This window comes from Equus przewalskii, chromosome 18 (genome assembly GCF_037783145.1).
Source record: "Equus przewalskii isolate Varuska chromosome 18, EquPr2, whole genome shotgun sequence".
NCBI classification, from domain to species: domain Eukaryota; kingdom Metazoa; phylum Chordata; class Mammalia; order Perissodactyla; family Equidae; genus Equus; species Equus przewalskii.
Genome location: NC_091848.1, coordinates 44839101 through 44853849, shown reverse-complemented (window position 1 = coordinate 44853849; position 14749 = coordinate 44839101). Strand labels below are relative to the sequence as shown.

The following is a 14749-nucleotide window of genomic DNA, read 5'->3' as shown; positions in this document are numbered from 1 at the left end:
CAGAAACATTTGGAAAGCAATTTTCCATTACCTTGTGAAGTTAAAAATGTGTATTCCGTAAACCCAGCAATTCAAATACAGAAATTCTCTGACCTGTACACAAGCAGATACTTAGAAAGATGTTTACTGCAACACTGACTGTAATTAGAAAAATTGAAAAGAAAGAAAGAAGGAAAGGAGAGAGGGAGGGAGGAAGAAAGAGGATAAAGAAAAGTGAGGGTGAGAGGAGTGAAGAGAAAGGGAAAAAAAGAAACACTTACATGTACATTAGTAGGAAATGGACAAGTTGTGGCTCAGTCGCTGGAATAGTACACAGCACTGTCCACAGGAGCTAAAATGCCTTGGTCTAGGTATACTAATATAGAAAATTCTGCACAAACATAAGGTCAAGGGAAGCCAAAATAGGTTGCGGAATGACCCCAAATTTCTCAGTTCACAATAGCCTTCAGTGTCGTTATTATTATTTTTTTTACAGAGCCCTTAGTGTTTTGGTAATGTTTTCACAGGAAACTTAGCCTTAAAAAATACCTAATAGATCCATTTATTGAGTAGTTTAGTTCTAAATAACTCAATAAGTATTTATTTCCCAGTGACTTAGCGGTCACATAAAAAAATAATAAACATAAATTGAAAGGAAAATATTGTTTTAATTTCATTCTTTTATAACCATCCTTAAATTATTTACTATTAGGATGTGTGTGCCTATTGAACACTGCACAACTTTTCAAGCCTTGAAATCAGATTGGACACTGACACCCTTAGTTCTTGTTCCATATTGATTTTCACACAATACCTGCTTTCTATGAGAGCAACTGCCAAAAAACAAACTTCTCAAAGACATGACACGATCAAGAAGAATGTATTAAAACCAAATGTTGAAACTGTGAACTACCTTGAGCTAGCAGCTGACCTGGTGTCTGACAGATGTCGAATATTGTCATGTTTCTCTTGAAAAATTAAAATACCCCACAGCACATCTGTGAGCTCACTGTTGCACTGTGGGAGGACGTTGGTACCTACATTGAAAACCATGGCATTACGGTGAGATAGGATCTATGTAAAGTTTTTACATATATCATATGTAAGAACACATATGTACATATCGAATATACAAAACTACACCAAACGTTCATGAACACGTACACATACACACACACAAACACAGACAAAATAAAACTATAAAGGTAGTAAAAATATAGACTGAAATCATATACACTAACTTCAGGAGAATGGTTATGTCCAGGAAAAAAGATACGGAAATGTAAACAGGAGGAAATTTCAACTATTTAATTGTTGATTAATTTCTGCAAAAATTATCTTAAGCAAATATGGTAAATGCTAACATTTTTTAAATGAGTGATGGGTATTTGGTATTTATATTAATTCTGTGCCTTATTATATTTCTCAAATAGTTCATAAAAGAAAATAAGAAATGGCAAGCGTTCTAAGTTTTTAAAAGCTTTATATAGGCTGCTACTTTTAGCATACCATTGTAAATCCCAAGACATCTGGTTACTGTTAGACCTGCTTTTCCACAGTTTCCATTTAGAATCATTAAACTATCCACTGGGAGTAGCCTAACATTTAAAGAAAAAAATTTCAGTGCAAAGACTTCTATTTCCTAAGCTCCACCTGAAGTCACAAATGTTGCTTTTATTTAGCAACTTGGGAAAAAACTCTCAGTAGAAATGGTTATAAGCATTTTTATACCCTCTTCCTTCAGAATATAATTATTTGCTCATTTTACTTATTGAAGATAATGTCACAGTATGACAGACCATAACATTTATTCATTTAGTGCTGTCACAAACCCCTCAAATGCCTGGCCCATTGCAAGAGATATACATATTCCCAATCTTAGTCTTAATCTCTTTTTTAGGATACTAGCAAATTCAGAAGTGCAACTACAGTGAATCAACTGATATTTTACAGTTTTGTTGGGTGTACATTAAGTTTGTGTTAGTTGTGTCCCCCAATTCCCACATTCATTTTCCCTTTGCTCTCTCCCAGCCACAATATTTTTAAAAACTTTATTCTTACTCATTAGAGGCAAGAAACTACAGATGTTGTGGAAGTATTGGGAATGTTTATAGATTTCAGAAATTCTACGTATCAATCAAGGCCTTATGATCAATAATATCAACTACAGTAATGAATTTTAAAAGATAGCAATGATCCCAGGTGCACTGGTCAGACCACAGCCTGTGTCTTACTCTGGATAATCCACTTTGATAAAGACATTGCCTTATCAAAAAGCCTATAGAGAAAAACATGTAAATGGTGAGAAGTCTTGAAATAGTGGGGGCAGTTGAAGAAACCAAGGAGGGTTGGTTTGAGAAAGGGAAGACCAAGAGAGAAGTCTCCAGTATCAACATATTCTTGATAGAGTATTGTGTAGATAGACGATCAGGTAGTTATAAAATTAATGGAATATTACAGTCTAAATCTCCAAGAATGACTGCTTGGATGACACTGTAGAATCTTTGGAATGATGAAATGTTCTAGAATTAGATTGTGGCGATGTCTGCACAACCTTCTGAACAAACTACAAGCCACCAAGTTGTACACTTTAAATGGGTGAAGTCTTATGGTATGTGAATTATATCTTAATTTTTCAAAAAACTATCTATTAGAATTAATAATATGGATAGTATAATCAGAAGAATAAGGTTTTGGAAGATGGCGGCATAGGAGAGTCCTGAACTTGCCTCCTCCTATGGACACAAAAAATCTATAATTACCTGTGGAAGAATTTCCTCTGATAAAGATCTGGAAATTGGATAAAAATAACCTCCACAACAAGGGACAACACTGGCAGGGTTGGAAGAGGCAGAAATACAGTCCTGCTGAGGAAAAAAACCCACACCCTAGTGGCAGTGCTTCATCATTGGTAGTGATCTCAAAAGCACAGGGCTTTTCCTGGAGGAGTTGAGGAGCTGAGCCCCATGTTAGGTATCCCAGCCCTTAGATTCAGCACAACAGAGATGAGATCTCATAATATGTGACTTTACTGACTTTGAAAACCAATGGGGACAAAATATTTGCAAATCATATATCTGACAAGGGGTTAATATCCAAAATATATAAAGAACTCATACAACTCAACAACAAAAGAACAAACAACCTAATCAAAAAATGGGGAGAGGATATGAACAGATTTTTCCAGAGAAGATAGACAGATGGCCAAAAGGTACATGAAAATATGTTCAACATCACTAATTATTAGGGAAATTAAAATCAAAACTACAATGAGATATCACTTTACATCTGTCAGAATGGCTATAATTACCTGGACAAAAAATAACAAATGTTGGAGAAGATGTGGACAAAAGAGACCACTTGCACACTGCTAGTGGGAATGCAAACTGGTACAGCCACTATGGAAAACAGTATGGAGACTCCTTTAAAAATTAAAAATAGAACTACCATATGATCCAGCTATCCCACTACTGTATACTTATCCAAAGAACATGCAATCAACAATTCAAAGACATTTATGCTCCCCTGTGTTCATTGCAGCATTATCCACAATAGCCAAGATGTGGAAACAACCCAAGTGCCCATCAACATATGAATGGATAAAGAAAATGTGGTATATATATATATATATATATATATATATATATATATATTACACACAATGGAATACTACTCAGTCAGAAAAAAGGCAAAATCATCCCATTTGCAACAACAGGGATGGACCTTGAGGGTATTATGTTAAGTGAAATAAGACAGACAGAGAAAGACAAACAGCATATGATTTCACTCATATGTGGAAGATAAACAAACAGACAGATAAAGAGAACAGATTAGTGGTTACCAGAGGAGAAGAGGGAGGGGAAGGTATGGGAAAGGAGTAAAGGAGCACATATGTATGGCGACAGATAAAAATGTGGTGAGCATGATGCAGTCTATACAGAAACTAATACATAATAACGTACACCTTAAATTACACAATGTTATAAACCAATATGAACACAATAAAATAATTGAAAAAATAAAAATAAAAAAATAAAAAAGAATATTACAAATAAATGAAAAAAGAAAGAAACAAAACCAATGGGGAATATGTCTAGGAAAACTATAGAACCTCAGAGAAAGAAAAACCTACTCTCAAAGGGCCCACACACACATTCACCTCATCTGGAAAACAGCACAAAAACATCAGATAGAAAAGTACACAGTCTATTGGTAAAAGAGACCCACTTACTAAGTCAGAGTGCACCTCAGAGAGGCAAGAGGCAGCTAGGCACAACCCCCCAGGGACTGAGACACTGGTGGGAGTTATTATTGTGACCTAGTTTAGTCTTGCTGACACAGACGTGGGCAGGCACCATTGGATTCCTTTCTGTAGCCTATTAATGCAAGGGTCTGGCTGACTGACTAGAGCACCTGAGGCAATTGAGTGCAGCCCGGCAGCAGGCAGCCGGCAGCCCACCACAGGGATGGTTTTGCCCACCAGGAAGCCCGTGGAGAACCCTATGTTGGAGGGCCTGTGTGACCTCAGCAGCAGGGCAAGTGGGTCTGCATCCATGGGGCATGTGGTCCCAGAGTAGACTTATGCCACTGGCCATCACAAACAGCCACACAGGGAATCTGTCCCACCTTCCAAAACCTGAAAGTCTTGTGCACTGCCATGCCTAGGGCTGGCTTCACTCATCTGCACTCATGAGGCAACTGTGTACTGCAGGGCAACATAGCCAGATCTGGCCAGAGGCCTACCCCACCCAAAAGAGAGCTGATAACAGCCATGCTCCACAAGAAGCCACAACAGAGGCCTGTAGCAATTGTAAGCCCCTGAGCCTAGCAACCAGCCACAATTGGGGCCTGACTTGCTTAACAGCAAAACAGCAGTAATTGTGTGCTATTAGATCTCACAGTCAGCCATGTTGGGGTTTACACTCGCCAATAAAGTGACTGTAGCAGTCACATGTGGCTTAGCTTTACAATCAGCTGGCCCAAGGGCCAGCCTAGCCTACTTGTGCACCTGCAGCAATAGCATCCTGACACACGTAGCCCATACAGGGGCACTCCTGGAGCACTTGGCATGGGTGACAAGAGGAGAACACATTGCTGTGTCCCATAAGGCATCTCTTACATAAGGCACATATCCAAGATCAGAAGATGTAGCTGATATACCTAATACATAGATACAAGCACAGAGAAGTAGGCAAAATGAGGAGACAAAGGAATATGTTCCAAATAAGAGAAAAGGACAAATCTTCAGAAAAAGAACTAAGTGAAACAGAGAAAAACAACCGACCTGATAAAAAGTACAAACTAATAGTCATAAGGATGTTCACCAATCTGAGGAGAAGAATAGATAAACACAGTGAGAACTTCAACAAAGAATGGGAAAATACAAAAAAGAGCCTATCAGAACTGAATAATGCAATAATGGAAATGAAAAATTCACTAGAGGAAACCAGCAGCAGAGTAGATGACACAGAAGAATGGACCAGTGATCAGGATGAAAGAGTAAAGGAAATCATCCAAGCTAAATTGAAAAAAGAGTTAAAACCAACAAGGACAGTCTAACGGACCTCTGTGACAACATCAAGTATACTAACATCTTCATTATAGGTGTTCCAAAAGGAGAGAGAGAGGCAAAGGGGCAGAGAAGTTAATTGAAGAAACAGATATCCAGGTACAAGAACCACAGAGAGTACCAAACAAGATGAACCTAAAGAGGCCCACACTAAGAAATGTCATAATGAAAATGTCAAGAATTAAAGATAAATAGAGAATTCAAAAAGATGCAAGAGAAAAGGAAAAAGTTACGTGAAAAGGAAGCTCCATAAGGCCATCAGCTGACGTCTCAGCAGAAACTTTACAGGCTAGAAAGGAGTGCCATGATATATTCAAAGTGCTGAAAGGAAAAACGCTATAGCCAAGAATACTCTACACAGGAAGGTTATCATTCAGAATGGAAGGAGAGATAAAGAGTTTTCCAGACAAGCAAAGACTAAAGGAGTTCATCACCACTAAACTGGCCTTACAAGAAATGCTAAAGAGCCTTAAAATGGAAAAGTAAAGGCCACAAATAGGAATAAGAAAATTATTAAAGAAAAAATATCACTGGTAAAGGACAGTAAATGTAGTGGATTAACCACCTATAAAGCTAGTATGAAGGTCAAAAGACAAAAGCACTGTAATTATGATAAAAGATTAAGGGACACACAAAAATAAAAGAGGTAAAATATAATATCAAAAACATAAAACCTGAAGCAGGGAGTAAAAAGTGTAGGGCTTCTAGTAAGAAGTCAAACTTAAGAGAACATCAACTTAATATAGATTGATATTTGCATAGGTTATTATATATGAACCTCATGGTAATCACAAACCAAAAACCTATAATAAATACACAAAAAATAAAGAGAAAGGAACTCAAACAAAACTAAAAAAAGTCATCAAATTACAAGGGAAGAGAGTAAGAGAAGAACAAAGGAACAGAGAAGAACTACAAAAACATACAGGAAAAAAGTAACAGAATGGTGATAAGCACATACTCATCAATAGTTGTTTTAAATGTAAATGGACTAAATGCTCCAATCAAAAGACAAAGGGGGAATGAATGGATAAAAACCAAGACCCATATATATGCTGCATATAAGAGACATACTTGAGACCTAAAGACATTCACAAATTGAAAGTGAAGGGATGGAAAAAGATACTCCATGGAAATGGAAATGGAAAGAAGGCTGGGGTAGCAAACTTACATCTGACAAAATAGACTTTAAAATAAAAACTGTAATAAGAGAAAGTAGGGCATTACATAATGATAAAGGGAATAATCCAACAAGAGTATATAACATTTGTAACTATCAAAGCGCCCAACATAGGAGCACTAAAATACATAAAGAAAATATTAACAGACACAAAAGGAGAAATAGACAGTAACACAATAATACTAGGGGACTAGACACTCCACTTACATAAATGGATAGATCATCCAGACAGAAGATCAATAAGGAAACATTGGCCTTAAATGAAACATTAGATCAGATGGACTTGTAGAAATGCATAGAACATTGCATCCAAAAAATGAAGACTACACATTCTTTTTGAATGCACATGGAACATTCTCCAGGATAGATCACATATTAGGCCACAAAACAAGTTTCCATAAATTTAAGAAGATTGAAATAATATCTAGCATCTTTTCTGACTACAATAGTATAAAACTACAACTCAACAACAAGAAGAAAACTGGAAAAGCCACAAATATGTGAAGATTAAACTGCTACTGAACAAATGTTGGATCAACAAAGAAATCAAAGGATAAATAAAAACATACCTGGAAATAAATTAAAATGAAAATATGACATACCAAAAGTTATAGGATACAGCAAAAGCAGTACTAAGTGGGAAGTTTATAGCAATACAGGCCTACCTCAAGAAATAAGAAAAATCTCAAATAAACCATCTCAAAATACACCTAAAGGAGCTAGAAAAAGAACAAACAAAGCCTAAAATTAATTAAAGGAAGGAAATAAAAATCAGAATGGAAATAAATGAAAAACAGTCTAAAAAACAATAGAAAAGATCAATGAAACTAAGTGCTGGTTCTTTGAAAAGAAACAAAATTGAAAAATTGTAGCTAGACTCACTAGAAAAAAAGGGATAAGCCTCAAACAAAATCAGAAATGAAAGAGAAATTACAATGGGCACCACAGAAATAAAGGATTATAAGACACTTTCTAACACATTCTATAAAATGAACATTATCCTGATATCAAAACCAAACAAGAACAACACAAAAAAAGAGAATGACAGGCCACTATCACTGATGAACATAGATGCAAAAGTCCTCAAGAAAATATTTGCAAATTAAATACAACAATACATTAAAAGGATCATATACCACGATCAAGTGGGATTTATTCCAGTGATGCAAGGATGATTCAACATCCACAAATCAATCAACATGATACATCACATTAACAAAATGAAGAATAAAAAGCACATGATCATCTAAATAGACACAGAGAAAGCATTTGACAAGATACAGCATCAATTTATGATAAAAATTGAATAAAATAGGTGCAGAAGGAAATTAACATAATAAAGGCCATATATAAAAAGCCACAGCTAACATCACACTCAACAGTGAAAAATTGAAAGCTATCCCTCTAAGAACAGGAACAAGACAAGGAAGCCTACTTATGCCTCTCATTTAACATACTATTGGAAGTCCTAGCCAGAGAAATAAGACAAGAAAAAGAAATAATAGGGATACAAATTAGAAAGGAAGAAGTAAAACTGTCACTATTTGTAGATGACACCATTTTATATATAGAAAACCCAAAGAATTCACCAAAAAACTATTAGAAATAATAAACAAATATAGTACAATTGCAGGGTAAAGAATCAACACACAGAAATCAGTTGTGTTTCTATACACTAACAATGAAATAGCAGAAAGAGAAATTTTTTAAAAATCCCATTTACAATCACAACAAAAAGCATAAAATACCTAGGAATAAAGTTAACCAAAGAGATGAAACACTTGTACACTGAAAGCTAAAACGTTGTTGAAAGAAATCAAAGAAGATACAAAGAAATGGAAAGATATTCGATGCTCATGGATTGGAAGAATTAACATAGTCACAATGTCCATACTTCCTAAAGCAATTTATAGATTCAGTGCAATCCCTATCAAAGTTGCTGTGACATTTTTCACAGAAATAGAACAAAGAACCCTAAAATTTATATGGAACAACAAAAGACTCCGAATAGCCAAAGCAATCTTGAGAAAAAAGAACAAAGCCAGACGTATCACAATCCCTGCTTTCAAAATATACTAAAAACCTATAGTAATCAAAACTGCATGGTACCTGCACAAAAATAGACACACAGGTCAATGGAACAGAACCGAGAGTCCAGAAATAAACTCACACATCTATGGACGTTAGTTTTCAACAAAGAAGCCAAGAATGAACAACGGGGAAAGGAAAGTCTCTTCAATAAATGGTGTTGGGGAAACTGGACAGCCACAGGCAAAAGAATGAAAGTAGACCATTATCTTGCACCACACACAAAAATTAACTCAAAGTGGATAAAAGACTTGAAAGTAAGACCTGAACCCATAAAACTCCTAGAAGAAAACATAGGCAATATGTTCTTTGACATTAGCCTTAGAAATAATTTTTGAATACCATGTCTTCCCAGGTAAGGGAAACAAAAGAAAAAATAAACAAATGGGACTACATAAAACTAAACCTTCTGCACAGTAAAGGAAATCATAAACATAGCAAAAAGACAACTTAACAATTGGGAAAAGATATTTGCAAATCATATGTCTGGTAAGGGGTTAATAAGCAAAATATATAAAGAACACACAACTCAACAACAAAAGAACAAACAAACCAATTAAAAAATGGGCAGGGGCTGGCCCTGTGGCCGAGTGGTGAAGTTCACGCGCTCCGCTGCAGGCGGCCTAGTGTTTCGTTGGTTCAAATCCTGGGCGCGGACATGACACTGCTCATCAAGCCACGATGAGGTGGCGTCCCACATGCCACAACTAGAAGGACCCACAATGAAGAATATACAACCATGTACTGGGGGATTTGGGGAGAAAAAGGAAAAAAAATACAATCTTTAAAAAAAAAAAGGGCAAAGGATCTGAACAGACATTTTACCAAAGAAGATATACAGATGGCTAACAGGCACATGAAAAGATGTTCAACATCACTAATTTTAGGGAAATGCAAATCAAAACTACAATGAGATATCACCTCATGCCCCTTAAAATGGCTACTATTAAAAAAGACAAGAAATAATTAGTGTTGGAGAGGATTTGGAGAAAAGGAAACCCTCATACACTGCTGGTGGGAATGTAAACTGGTGTAGTTTATGGAAAACAGTATGGAGATTCCTCAAAAAGTTAAAAATAGAACTACCGTACAATCCAGCTATTTCACTGCTGAGTATTTATCCAAAGAACATGAAAACACTAATTCAAAAAGATATTTGCACTCATATGCTCATTGCAGTATTATTCACAATAGCCAAGACTTGGAAACAACCAAGTGCCCATCAATGAATGAATGGATAAAGAAAAAGTGGGAGGGCAAAATGAGTAAAAGGACACGTGTATGGTGTTGGATGGTAATTAGTCATTGGGTGGTGAACATGATGTAGTCTTCACAGAAATTGAAATATAATCATGTACACCTGAAATTTATATAATGTTAAACCAATTTTATCTCAATAAAAAAAATAAGTAAAAATACACCAGGGCAAAAAGAAAAAAGAAGAAGTGAGATGTCAAGAAACAGAAACAATAAATACAATGATTTCAAAAAGAAATAAGGTAACAGAGTTCTTCTATCAGTACCAGCAGGGACATACTTAAGTCTAACTATAAGTGAACTACCATAAACTTTCATCTTATATGTACCCAACCCTTGATCATTACTAGGAAGAAACAATATCTAGAATGGTCCTATCTAATCTGGTTTCATTTCTCACAAACCAAAAAAACCACAGGAACCTATATTCCAAAACATTACCAGTGTAGTAGGATTCTGAAAAAAATGTCATACTGCTCAGTGCTTTCCAGGTTTGTTAAACTGAATATTTTTTTAAAAAAAAATTAAAAATAAAGCATTAAAAAATAAATTCTAGCCCTCTAATCTTAAAAAAAAATCAGAACTACTCTTTCATTTCCAATGGAATGCACAAATGAAACTTATAATGTGGTTGGAAACACAGTGTCATATTTGATATACATTCCAGAATAATGAATATGAGAATGAATATTCTTATTGTAAGAATGAAAATATGAGGTTATGACCAATAGCAGTATTACGAATTTATTCTGGGAGGCTGTTTGTTTTCTAATGACATATAAAAAAGAACAATTGAGAGCCACATGGGAGCAATAAGTAATTTAATGTATTTATACTAGTTTAGGAATTTTTATTTTAGAGAAAGTAAAATTAAGGCATTAAAAGCTTACAAAATTCGATTGTTTTCTTGTATAATGCCAATTAACTACAGAAATTTGAAACTAAAAGCACAGCACCATTTACATTAGCACCGAAATATTAAATAAATTCTTAGTCATAAGTCTAACAAAATATGTACAAGATCTATATGAGGAAAACTAGAAAACCCTGGTGAAAGAAATAAAAAAACTAAGTAAATGGAGAGATAGTCCATGTTCATGGATAGGAAGACTCAATACTGTCAAGACGTCAGTTCTTCCCAACTTGATCTATTGATTCAGTGCAATCTCAATCAAAATCCCAGCAAGTTATTTTGTAGATATTGACAAAACTGATTCTAAAGTTTATATGCAGAGGCAAAAGACCCAGAAGAGCCAACTCTATATTGAAGAAGAACAAAGTTGGACACTGATACCCCACAATGTCAAGACTTACTATAAAGCTACAGTAATCAAGACAGTATGGTATTTGTGAAATAATAGACAAATAGATAATGGAACAAAACTGCACAGAAAAAGACCCACATATAGTCAACTAATCTTTGACAAAGAAGCAAAGGAAATACAATGGAGCAAAGATAGCCTTTACAACAAATGGTGCTGGAACAACTGGACATTCACTTGCAAAAAAAAATAAATCTAGACACTGACATTATACCTTTCACAAAAATTATCTCAAAATGGATTATTGACCTAAATGTAAAATGCAAAACTATAAAATTTGTAGAAGATAACATAGGAGAAAATCTAGGTGATGTTGAATTTGGCAATGAGTTTTTAGATGTAACACCAAAAGCATGATCCATGAAAGAAATGACTAATAAATTGGACTTTGTTAAAGTTAAAAACTTCTATTCTGTGAAAGACAAGTTATGGAGTAGAAAAAGATATTTGCAAATCACATTTCTGATAAAGGACTGGTATTCAAATACAAAGGACATTTAAAACTCAACAATAAGGAAAACAACTCAAAAAATGTGCAAGAGATCTGAATAAACACCTCCAAAGAAAATACACAGATGGGGGCCAGCCTGATGGTGCACTGGTTAAGTTTGCACGTTCTGCTTGGCAGCCCAGGATTCACAAACTTGGATCCCCAGTGCAGACCTATGCACCGCTTGTCAAGCCATGCTGCGGCAGGCGTCTCACATAGAAGGTAGAGGAAGATGGGCACAGATGTGAGCTCAGGGCCAGTCTTCCTCAGCAGAAAGAGGAGGATTGGTGGCAGATGTTAGCTCTGGGCTAATCTTCCTAAAAAAATAAAAAAAGAAAAAGAAAATACACAGATGGCAAATGAGCACATGAAAAGATGTTCAACATCATATACCATCAGGGAACTACTAATTAAAATAACAATGAGATACCACTACACATCCATCAGAATGGCTAAAATCCAAAACAACTGACAACACCAAATGCTAGTGAGGATATGGAGCAACAAGAACTCTCACTCATTACTGGAATTTAAAATAGTATGGCCACTTTACAATACAGTTTGCCAATTTGTTACAAAGCTACATATAGTGCTACCCTATGATCCAGTAATCATGCTCCTTGGTATTTACCCAGATTAGTTGAGTTTATGTCCATAGAAAAAGCTGCACATGAATGTTTATAGTAGATTTATTTATAATTGCCAAGGTTAGAAGCAACCAAGGTAACTGTCCTTTAATAGGGGAATGGGTAAACAACCTGTGGTACACACACAGAATGGAATATTATTTAGCACTAAAAAGAAATGAGCTATCAGCCACAAAAAGATACGGAGGAATCTTAAATGCATATTGCTAAATGGAAGAAACCAATCTGAAAAGGCTACATATCATATGACTCCACCAATATGACATTCTGGAAAAGGTAAAACTAAAGAGATAGTAAAAAGACTGCCAGGGGTTCGAAGACAGGAGAGGGAGGAGTGTAGAGGAGAGGAATAAATAGATAGAGCTCAGAGAATTTTTAAGTCAGTAAAACTATTCTGTATGGTACTGTAATGCTGGACACATGATATTATGCATTTGTCAAAACCCATAGAACTGTATGACAAAAAGTGAACCCTAATGTAAATTATGTACGTTAGTTAATAACAACGTATCAATATTGGTTCATCAATTGTAAGAAATATACCGTGCCAATGCATGAGGCTAGTTAATAATAGGGAAAACTGTGAGTAGCAGGGGTGAGTGGGTATCTAGGAACTCTGTATATTCTGCTCAGTCTTTTTTAAACCTAAAACTGCTCTAAAAAATAAAGTCTGTTAATTAAAAAAAAGTTAAACTCACCTATTTCTAAAATTAAGAACAGGAAACATAAACTACTAAGTCTAACAGGTATATTTCAATTCCTTATAACAATCAAGATGGAAAGAAGACTATGAGAAAGGAATGCAAGAGATAGAGAAGGTGAGAAAAAGATAAAGAGGAAAGGAAGGAGACATGGAGCGAGAGAAAGACACAGACATGACCACTAAGAAAAGACATACAGGGCACACGCAAAGACAAACAAACAGTGTTTGTAAGATTCAACTGAATTAAATCTAGACAAATCTTATAGTGGTGGTAAAGTCGAAAATAGTACAGATTTTACTGTTTTATTTTATTAGAAATTAAAATGTTCATTTTTTTAAAGACACAAACTCTGCTCTACAACTGAACAAGTTATTTCCTCTTCCTAGAACATCCTTTCTTCCATCCCTGCCTGTCAAGGTTTCAATCTATGTCCTTCTAGGTTCAATTTAACTGTCATGCCCCAGGTAAAATGAATCCCTCCCGCTCCTGTATTTATGTAGTGCTTTGTAACTCCAAGGGAACACTTACATCTGTCTTGCAGTAGAGTCATTGAAAGATAGTCCCCTCATTCACTATTTGTCCATGAGTCAGGGCTGGACTCATCTTTGCATTTTGCGTCAGCACCTCTTACAGTGTTTTGCATAATAATACATGCTTAATAAATATTTACTGTACTGAACTGAAGATACATAACAGATATCAAAAATTAAAGGCCCAAGTACACTTTGTCACAGTGGAGGTAATATCTTTTGTCTGATGACTCTACCATTCTCAAAGTACTGTAAGTTTCCTCTGCTTTGAAACTGCCTTTAGAGACTGCACAAGCCGCACAAGATAAATGGTTTCACTATTTCCATAATGTTAAAAAAATGCCCTTCTTGAATACCCAAAACAGGCCATAGCCTTAGAAAGGGTAGTTTGAATGGAGTGGATAGGGCAAAGGGCACCAAATTGGAATGGGTTGTAGACTTGGAGATGAAGAAATGAAAGTAAGGGATTTAGAGAATCCTTACCAGTCAGAATAGGCCAGGTTTTACTATGGCAATAAATTTGTTTCTATTCAGTAAACATGGCTCTAAATTACTCTTGACTATTTCTAAAAATCAAATCAAATTAAAGGGTAGTTGTCAATGAAAATATTCAAAAGGATATGTTGTTGGCTCCAGAGGCAATTCCAACACATTACAATGTTTAGAGCAATGACTATACTACTTAAATGAAGAAATATCTCCCAAGGTGACTACTTTGCAAAGAATAATACTCATTTGGATGCAAAAAAAGTCCATTACTTAATAGACAGTTGCATTTGTTTAAAAAAAATGTTTTAGAATGTGGAGTTGATTCTTTTTATATGTTAAATAAATGCAAAACAAATTTTGTAAAGAAATTGTTCTTTTAAAATATTTTGCAAACCATAATTCTTCTATGTAGCAAACCATCATTCCTTAATTTATCTCTTTTTGCAAATCTTAAATTTTCATAAATTAGGTTTTTAAAAATGAAGATCACTTGA

General features: G+C 35.2%; 1 protein-coding gene and 1 long non-coding RNA gene across 39 annotated transcripts in view; one reads left to right on the top strand and one right to left on the bottom strand.

Annotated features, from left to right (window-relative positions):
• ZBTB20 (zinc finger and BTB domain containing 20) overlaps positions 1–14749 on the bottom strand; it is a 746442-nt gene that overhangs the window by 599886 nt on the left and 131807 nt on the right. For 11 of the 38 annotated variants that reach the window (XM_070581884.1, XM_070581907.1, XM_070581888.1 and 8 more), the window contains exon 2: positions 11952–12202. The exons of 16 other annotated variants lie outside the window; for them this stretch is intronic. The gene's annotated coding sequence lies outside the window, so the exon portion shown is untranslated. The remainder of the gene's footprint in view (positions 1–11951; positions 12203–14749) is intronic. 11 more of the 38 variants (XM_070581906.1, XM_070581911.1, XM_070581897.1 and 8 more) reach the window with 1 other exon arrangement.
• The window catches only part of LOC139076912 (uncharacterized), a 131762-nt gene that overhangs the window by 71871 nt on the left and 45142 nt on the right, over positions 1–14749 (top strand). The gene's annotated exons all lie outside the window — the stretch shown is intronic.